Source organism: Brachyhypopomus gauderio, chromosome 17, assembly GCF_052324685.1.
Source record: "Brachyhypopomus gauderio isolate BG-103 chromosome 17, BGAUD_0.2, whole genome shotgun sequence".
Lineage (NCBI taxonomy): Eukaryota > Metazoa > Chordata > Actinopteri > Gymnotiformes > Hypopomidae > Brachyhypopomus > Brachyhypopomus gauderio.
The window spans coordinates 18,537,695-18,547,918 of NC_135227.1; the positions used below are offsets into that span (position 1 = coordinate 18,537,695).

Sequence of the window (10,224 nt, forward strand, 5' to 3'; positions counted from 1 at the left end):
AAAAATGTCAAACATATAAACAAAGTTACTTATTGTTGTTTACATTTTTCAACAGCTCAAGCTGTTTACATATTTTGCTAAGGAAATACTAAGGAAACAGTTGGGAACACTTTTAAAAAAGGTCGCTTTTGATATGTCTGTATGACTTGAGCATAAGCCTTTCCTCAAACTCAACTCACGTAACTCAAACTCAGCTTGCATAACTCAAACTCAACTTGCATAAATCAGACATAACTTCATATCTCACACAACTCACTTTCATGGAAATTGATTTTTGTAGAGCTACTCTGAGACAATGTCTTTTGTTAAACATGCGTTATAAATAAAACTGAATTGAATTCATTTCAAATACCTGAAAAATCTGTCAAGAAAAAAAAGTTTACAGTTGTTTATTATGGCAGCAGGTATTTATACAGTCCAAAACAATGTGTTGTAATGGTCAATTCTTTTGTCATTAAAGGTCAGTTATGTCCAGTGTATGAGACGTTTCATGTGTAGGTCATAAAGGTCATTAAAACTTTTATTAAACTAAACACTAAAAGAGTTTTAGAAACACCATCTGCAGTATATGCCCAGAATTATGACTGACATGAAAACTACTGCAAACGTTCGTCTTGTGAACATTCTTTGCATTATAAAGCAATTATAAAGGGTGAAGGTGCCATGTATCATAACGAATCACACCTTGTTACAGTGCAATTAAGTATAAGACCACTTTCAGGGAAATAACTGAAATTCAGGGAAATAAGTTTACCTTCAACAGTTATTTACAGACTAGCTAATCCATTTACAAGTGGCTGATAATGGTGGATATGAATGTGCTGTTCTGATATAAAGCTGTGTGTAAAATAGTGTGAAAATAAGTGAAAAATAATGTGGTTTAAAAATTGCAATTTGATATTTGGTAGTGGCAGGTTTTATTGCCAATGACAATTGAAATTAAAAGTTTATTTATACAAGAAAATAATTACCAAAGGAATTAAATTCTGGAAAAAATATACTAAAAATCTTCCACCAATACTTTGCTGTGGTGAAGGAAATCTAGGCTGCAGCTGTTCACATTTTTGTTGTGAAATCTCATCAGTCTTCTCTGTTCCCAACCGCCCTAAGAAACACAAGAGACCAATAAAACATTACAATTATGCAAGACGTTAAGGATCACTGGTGACACTAGTTTAGTTAGTTAGCGTTCCTCTGCTCCTGACCCTGGAGACGTGTGTGTTGCTTTAACACACCCAGTTCAGCTCAGGAACTGCTCTCTGATTAGCTAAGGAGTCACTGGTTATCAGCTGGGAGGAGTTCACACATCAGTGAATATCAAAAGTGACACCTAAAAGTGAACACTATCTAACTAGAACAAAGAATCACTTAAAGGACAACGAAACAGAATGACAACGCAACAATCAACTTTAATGTCATTGTTAAGTGGAGGTTTAAGGTAAATACATAAAGACTTGGGCGGAAACTCAAGAAAGACCATCTTTGCATTTCAGAGTGATTTCTTCCATAATCATACCATTTGCATTTCATTCATAAATACACAGTTCTAAAATAAAACACCTGCAGAAAGCAAAGTCTGGTTTTCTTCAGAAAATAACAGTGTGGTGCATCTGAAATTGCCTGTTTCCACACTAAATATTTTTGCCTTTTTCCACACTAAAAGTACTACCAGGATGGTTAATGTGTTTTCATACTTAACAGCTATTAATCAAAAAGTTATGTTATATGTTATGCCATGTTGAAGATTCCAACGTCATGGCATGGTTTCTGAATCCAAACCAAACCATGTAAAACAATGATGATTTCAAGTTCAAAGGTCATGTTGTGTCCATTTGAAACAGTAAAACTGGTCCACATGAAATGTTCCACACTCTTGAAAGTAGTACTTTCAAGACAATAGTATTCAGTGCTAAATAAGTGCATAATACCTGCTTTCACACATAGCCTGTGAAATATAAGCCCTATGAATTTAAGGATCAAATGCTACTGTTTTTTTACTCATTAGAGACCGTGAAAATCTTTAAGATTAGAAGAAAAGGAGTGTCTGTCACACACAGTTATGTCACCACACACATCTTCTTTTCTGCTCCACTAACACACACACACACTGTCTGAATGGAGACATTATTTACTCTGCAGTCCACTGAAGTAGCATTGACTGTGTGTGTGTGTGAGAGAGAGAGAGTGTGAATAAATGAAATCCTTTGAAAGAGGAGGGGGGAAAACCTGCTATAAAATTTCAATACCAACACGAACCAATATTCACATGTTTTTACTAGACATTTTATAAACTAGCATCAAGGCACCAGATGTGTGTTTATTTGATCTAAATGTTTGTAGGTAGCATCTTGTAAATGTGCACCACAAACGAGAGATACAGCTCCCACGTTATCAGATCTTCTTTATGCTTGGTCATAGAATGTGCAAACTCCATAAAACTGAAGAGATGGGACAGAGACAGGGACAGAGAGACAGAGAGAGAGAATGAACACAAATCCACAGAGCAAATCCAGGCCTGAGACAGCTCTCATTCTCCACCAATCACTCTGTTTGGGTAAACAAAACTGACTAACAAAATAGACCAAATGAAGTGCTTCCTACACACACACACACACACATAAGAGAGCACCTCCAATTTAGAAATGCTTCAGTAGAAACGATTGCTTTGTGTTGGCTGGCAGAGGTACAACTACAGCAGTGGAGAGGGAGTCACATGACAAAAAATGAGAGCCTGCTCATGGCTGTGTGTGTGTGTGTGTGTGTGTGTGTGTGTGTGTGTGTGTGTGTGTGTGTGTGTGTGTGTGTGTGTGTGTGTATGTATGTGTGTGTGTGTGTGTGTAACGGCACAGTTGTGGAGACTAACAGAAAGTCGCTCTGTCTGAGAGAAGCCAAAACACAACGAAGAGACACCAGATCTGAACAACTTATAACAGCCCATTATAACAGGCCATTATAATAGGCCCTAACCACACAGCCTTCTAAACACTGCTAGCAAAAACATCATATCCAAATACACCAACATTACATATATACCAACACGACATACACTACAGACACAAATACTACATATAGACAGAAATAATACCAACATAAATACTACCATAAATACCATTGAAAAAGTACACAAATATTAATGTTGCCTACAATAACATCACTGTTATACTATATATCTTAATCTATAATATTTTTAGCTGCACAGGGAAAAATATTTCACACACCTTGAAACACATGACTAATCCATGTGCATTAACAAAGACTACATTCAAAGAAACACCAGCCATAAATAACACCATCACATCAGCATCTGAAGACCTCCATCCTGGCCTTCAGAAGCCTCCGTCTCCACCTTTATGAACTGCTCTCACAGGTTGTGTGTTAATTACCAAGCATATTCAGAGCCTTTCAAACACAGATGTGTTCTTTGTGTTTCCTGTTTTTATCCAGCCGTATTATTCAGTTCCTGTCTCTTCAGCTAACTGTTACAGCTACATAAACACTATACATCACTTTTATTGTATAGTATTGGTACAGCTGTACTTTATAAGTATTGCACTATTCCATCGTGTATTCCATGGTATTATATGGTGTTATAGTATTAATAGTATTGTTACAGCTATATAAGTACTATACAGCACTATTAGTGTATTCTATGGTGTTATAGAATTAATAGTTAATAGTATTAATTAATTATTGTATAATATTGTTACAGCTAAATAAGTACTACATATCACTGTCAGTGTACTGTAGAGTTACATTTACAAAAATACTACACAGTACCCATATTGCATTATGTAGTATTGTTACAGCTACATAAGTACTTCACAGGCATAAACGTCATAGTTTGCAAATTCTACATACAGTAATCAACAGTAATTACAAACCACACAGGCACAAGTAATGCCTACAAACACACATGCAGTAACTGACATGTAAGTAATACACACATAATACATATATAACTGCCTCTGGACCCTAACCCTAACCCAGCACACCTCTGTCTCTGGACCCTCTGAGCACAGTTTGTTTACAGCAGATCACAGCATTTGTTTACAGCTGAGCACAGGGTTTGTTTACAGCAGACCACAGGGTTTGTTTACAGCTGAGCACAGGGTTTGTTTACATCTGAGCACAGGGTTTGTTTACAGCAGAGCACAGGGTTTGTTTACAGCTGAGCACGGGGTTTGTTTACAGCTGAGCACGGTTTGTTTACAGCTGAGCACAAGGTTTGTTTACAGCTGAGCACAGGGTTTGTTTATAGCTGAGCACAGGGTTTCAGGGTTTGACTACAACCAGCTGCTACATATGCAGAGGTAACCCTCCTCCTAAAGGTTTAGGTTAAATGAAGGGGTTAAAATTTAATGAAAATTGAAGTAAACTCTTTTGCTTAAATCAAAGAAAAGAACTAAAATGTTTTGAAGCATGATGTCACAGTCCTGTGTGTGTGTGTGTGTGTGTGTGTGTGTGTGTGTGTGTGTGTGTGTGTGAGAGAGAGAGAGAGAGAGCAAAAAAGGTTGTAGTGCTTGAGGTGTTGAGTTTCCACCCAAGCCTTTATGGATTTACCTTCATTTAGAGAGCAGAGCCACACTGGAAATTGTGCTTAAATGTGTGAATAAGCCTCAAAGCTTTCAATAGAGCTCAGCTTTCTGTGTGTTGTACACAAATACACACCTGCAGTCACACACACACACACACACACACACAGCTACACAGATACAAATCTCTTATGTCCGGAGCAGTTTCTCCAACCAAAAGTCACACTAAATGAGTAACACAAAGGCTGTAATTAAACCCTAATCTGTCCATGACTAATATCACACCACTGTGTCAACTAAACGAGGCACTAAACAAAATCCCCAACATAATCTCACCTCCAGACAAGCAGGATCTCTGAAATTCCCTTCAAACCTTTATTTCTGCAACACGCAGCCTCCAGATCTAACCTGCAATAAAATACTTACAGTCTAATACTATGGTAAAAAAAAAAAGATCAAAGAATATGAGAGACTTGAAGTGTTTGTGGTTCTATTGAGAGAGAGAGAGAGAGAGAGAGAGAGCAAGAAAGAGAGGAGGGGGGTGGGTCACTGGGCTGATTTTCTCTGCACATGGGCTTTTCAGGTAAATAGCAACCCATGGCCCCTTTTACTCTGAACCAGACATGGCTGCCCCACTTACAGGCAGCGCCCACCGGGGTGGAGAGGGTCAGTAGCGAGCAGCAGAGCAGTCTCCACCTCGGCCACATGAGCCTGATCAGAGAAGAAGAGGGTGCAGGTGCAGCTCTTCCTCTAGCTGCTCACCTAGGTCTTTTTCTTTTTTTTAATATATATTCAAATTGGTAATTTGTAAATGCAAAAAACATTTTTACAACATATTTGTGATATACAGCATATAAAATGGGATTTATTATAAAGTTTTAATATAGTGTTCATTTGCTAAGGGATAGCATTATCAGAACTTTTAAAAACTTCTCTTTAAACGTTCTGGGAAAAATCTCATTTTGAAATAAAGAAGAATCGTGTTTTAAAAAGGCTTCCATCAGTGCATTTTGTTATACATTCAACACCATTTTGATGTTTTCTTAATACAATGATATATTGAGAAAAACCTATTTCAAAACCTCTTTCAGAAACCTGTTTTTCAAAATGTTTTATCACTCTTTGTTAAAGAAAACCCTTTTCAACAAAGCTGCCATCATTTGTAATAGATAAATAAATAAAATAAAAATATATGCATGTCTTACAATACGGGAGCCTCTAATATCTTCGAGAAGAAAACCCTTCGAGCTCTGTTCCACCAACCCTGAAGCGTTTCCATTTCTTCGTGAAGGTGAGGGCATATTGGTGCCCCGTGTGCAATCACAGGTGCATGCTCTGTTCACCAAGGCCTCCGGTGTACTGCCTTTAACCAGAGAGGATAAACCCAACAAAAAGCCTCACCTCTAAGCAGCATCGCCCACCGGGGTCACCTGAATATCTTACACTTTTAGTCTGTTTTCACCTCCACTCAGCAAGCATTATTTGATTTTTAGTAACTAATCCAATTTAGACACTGACTAATTGAATCAATTGTTTGAATATGATTTGGGTATGTTTTAGTTAGTTTTAATTTATTATTATTTTAACCTATTTCATTATTTTATCACCATTTTAGTATGTATTTTTGCATTTTATTTTTTTACCATGAATGATTTTTATGTATTTATACATTTTAAAATAATAGTTATTATTATTTTAGTATTTGATATCTTTTTTAATATTTAAGTTTAATTCTCTGACTTTTGTATTGTCTTGGCTACATTGTAAAGGAGGGCCAGTCAATGTATTCCAAGCCTAAATAAGGTTGGCTGTCTTGAATGACTGATGATGCTTGACAGTTGACAGTCTCATTGACTGACTCATCTGTGGTGGAAAGCTGTGATGGTGCCAAGCACTTCAATGAGTCTTCCTCACAGACAGCTACTCACATCGAGTATGAGTTACACTCACAGCTAGTATGAGTTATACTCAGCCAGTATGACTTACACTCACAGCCAGTTTGAGCTACACTCACAGCCAGTTTGAGCTACACTCACAGCCAGTATGAGCTACACTCACAGCCAGTTTGAGCTACACTCACAGCCAGTTTGAGCTACACTCACAGCCAGTTTGAGCTACACTCACAGCCAGTATGAGTTACATTCACAGCCAGTATGAGTTACATTCACAGCCAGTTTGAGCTACATTCACAGCCAGTTTGAGCTACATTCACAGCCAGTTTGAGCTACATTCACAGCCATTATGGGCTACACTCACAGCCAGTTTGAGCTACATTCACAGCCAGTTTGAGCTACATTCACAGCCAGTATGGGCTACATTCACAGCCAGTATTGACAAACAAGGTGAGAAAAACTCCAGATGTTCCTATACAATGTGTTGTATATAATATTTATGGCAGGGTTGCCAACTTTTCAAGAACGCTTGGAGTGAAATTTGAAATTGGAGTGTAAATTGTTGATATGGATCAGAGGTAAATAAACTAGATTTTATTTTCTGCGTGAGAAATCGGAAGTGTGGCGTGAGAGCGTGTGAAGACGGTCAAATGCGTGTGTCTCACGCTCAGTGTGTGAGAGTTGGCAATCCTGTTTATGGTTATATATGTTGTGGTTTATGTTAGCTCATTATTTGGTTAAACAGTAAAGGCAGAATGTCACTCTAGTTGAGCATGAGTGGCTGAAACAGATCAAGGTTAAGAAGCTTTGGATACCATCAGGCCCTGGATTATTACAACAGCATTCATCATTTGAAGAATTACGGCTTTGAACTGTGCACAATCAAAAAAATGGTTTTCGATGAAAACTCCACATCACCATAGAAACCTTAACCACCACCAGTTCATGCCTGCCCACATAATGGACGATTTCTCCTCACAAAACATCCATGTGGGACTCTTAACATCTCTGATGTTTTGTCTCTGCTACTGTAACCAATGGTTAAAGGCAGGGACAAAACATCACGTAGAAGACTCAACACACAGAGACGCAGAAAGAGAAAAACATCACAAAACTCAGGAAGGCCGAGCCCAGAGGAGAACGCTGCTCTGGCCTTCCACCTACTGACGGGGAGGCTGCAGGATGAATGCCAGTCTAGACAGGCATTTGCAAACGCGCGCGCTTGGCAAGCCTCCAAACCTGACGTCCAACGTGTCTGCAGGCACTTCTCGTGCTCCAAGAGTTTTTTATTCACACGAATAATACTGGCTGAGCCGCCGCCGTGGAAACGACCTTAGTGCTAACTAATGCTGTGAAAGTTGTTTTATTTGACTGCCGTTGGGACGGCTTCTGCCTTGGCGTTGAGCACACGCCGGGCTTATGCAATCTTAAAATAAGCTGCACACCAGGGCTACTCTACACCAGGGCTACTCAACTATATTTATCTGCGGGCCAGATTTGGCAGAGAGCTCTGACCTGTGGGCCAGAAATTTGTTGGGGGGGGGGTGGATGGCGAGGGGGGGGTAAAGCTTGGGGGGGGTAAAGCTTGGTTAAATATACTTGACGCGGCGCGAGCGTCCGCGTGGCGAAAATGACATACGCCTGCGCGCGAGAGCCTCGCGCACTGTCGATTCACGAGATCGTGCACCTCCCCAATTTTGTAACTTTGTGCGCGCCGCACCTCAGCGCAATGAACAAAGTCATGTTTGCAGGGTTCATACACCTTTATAAGGTGTAATTAAAGCACTTGTACGTCACTTTCAAGGTCCAGTTAGATATTTCCCAGCACGGTAAACTTAAATAAGTTAAATATTTATACATATACTCAAAATGATTCGAAATAATTCGCTTTTAATCACATTATTTAATGGTGGTTATTTTCAAAACGCCCAACGTCTTCACGTTCTCTCATGTTTCGTCCTGGCACGTATTAACGTAATACAAGAGAACGATAAATTGAAAACGACAATTTCAAGCATTTTAAAGTACTTTTCAAACCTGAAACACAAAGCAACATTAAAATTCGTCATAATTCGTCAAAATCCGCGGGCAGTGTTTGCCGAAACGATATGTGGTAGTATAAAGAAACACTCCTCAACAACATTTATGATGAATTTTAATGTTGCTTTGTGTTTCAGGTTTGAAAGTGCTGGAATTTAGACTAAAGTACTTGAAAATGTTTGAAATTGTAACTACTTCGTTTCACAACAAATATCTGTCTGACTGAACAGTTCTCTTGTATTATGTTAACAAATACGAGCCTGTTGTAATTCCAGGACGAAACATGAGAGAACGTGAAGACGTTAAGATTGGGCGTTTTGAAAATAAACCACCATTAAATAATGTGATTAAAAGCGAATTATTTCGAATCATTTCGAGTATATGTATAAATATTTAACTTATTTAAGTTTACCGTGCTGGGAAATATTGAAATGACCTTGAAAGTGGCATACACGTGCTTTAATTCCACCTTGTGAAGGTGTATGAACCCTGCAAAAACAACTTTGTTCATTGCGCTGAGGCGCGACGCGCGGAAGTTACAATATTCGAGAGGTGCACGACCTCGCAAATCAACAGCGCGTGAGGCCCTCGCGCACGGGCGGAGCCTCAGCGATTACGTCATTTTCGCCGTGCGGACCCTCGCAACACGTCAAGTATAAACCAGGCTTTCATTTTTCTCCGCGGGTAGACGGGCTGCATCAAGTTCATCGCCAGTTGAATAGCCCTGCTCTACACTAAAGGACAGATATATATTAGTCAGTTTTCTCCCAAATGTTGAGTGATTCAATGCTGCTGGTCTGCACTTCAGCACAGTGCCAGCATGCATTATGAGATTTCCTACAGTATAAAAGTTTTTAAAGCTACTCCTCTCAATCCCCAGAAGGCCCTGGAGGAAGTGGCTAAAGGCCGGGGCACCTGGGAAACTACTGCCACTGCAACTCTGAAACCAGCATGGTGAAAAGTGGTGAAAAATGGTGAAAATGATGGTGAGACTTAACATAGTTCTTGGGGAACGCCACCATTTGTGTTCCAACACAGTCCCCACTAAATTGTAATGTTAGCTCTAATTAAACAAATATATTCCAACATGTTGCCAAGTATTATTCACTCTGTTCACAATCATACTGTTTTGCTATATCTGCACAAAACAAGTGTCGTGTAGCTCCATGTTGTCATGTTACTGGTTTGTAGAACTTGGTTTTTCCTACATGTACGGCTTCCTCTGGATTACACCTGCCAGGGATCCATCTAAACATTACACACAATTTTTGCAAATTTCCAAAAAGTCAGCATAATAAATTGTAAATAAATCTATTTTCATCAACTGCTCTTACGCAAAATTCCTTAAGTCATTGCCGGAGGTTGAGACATACATAAACAATAGATAAACAGCTGACCGGAGAGTTCTGGAGGTTTCAAACTGCTCTTGTGAGAGCGGTTGAGCTGGGAGAGAATGAGCAACGCTGACCAATCATGTGCGTCTGTGAACTCTGTCCACCAATCATGTAGCACCACCCGTGAGCCGCAGCACGGTGATGGGTAATTTCCTGATAGATTGGAATTGACTACTAAAAAACTGAAAAATTGTGAAAAATGTGGAATAAAATTCAGTATAATCGACTTTCAATATAAGGTTCAATGTAATTTTCTTCATTAAAGATGTAAGGAAGCGATCTGAACTGCATTTGTTCTCTGTAGGATAGTCTGTACTTGTTTATATAGAGCCCACATATACTGTACGTATGTGACGTGCTACATCT

General features: G+C 39.1%; 1 protein-coding gene across 1 annotated transcript in view; it reads right to left on the reverse strand.

The window, feature by feature from the left end:
• Nucleotides 1–61: 61 nt before the first annotated feature.
• The window catches only part of shtn1 (shootin 1), a 46,084-nt gene continuing 35,921 nt past the window's right edge, over nt 62–10,224 (reverse strand). The window contains exon 17 of the mRNA XM_076977701.1: nt 62–1,105. The gene's annotated coding sequence lies outside the window, so the exon portion shown is untranslated. The remainder of the gene's footprint in view (nt 1,106–10,224) is intronic.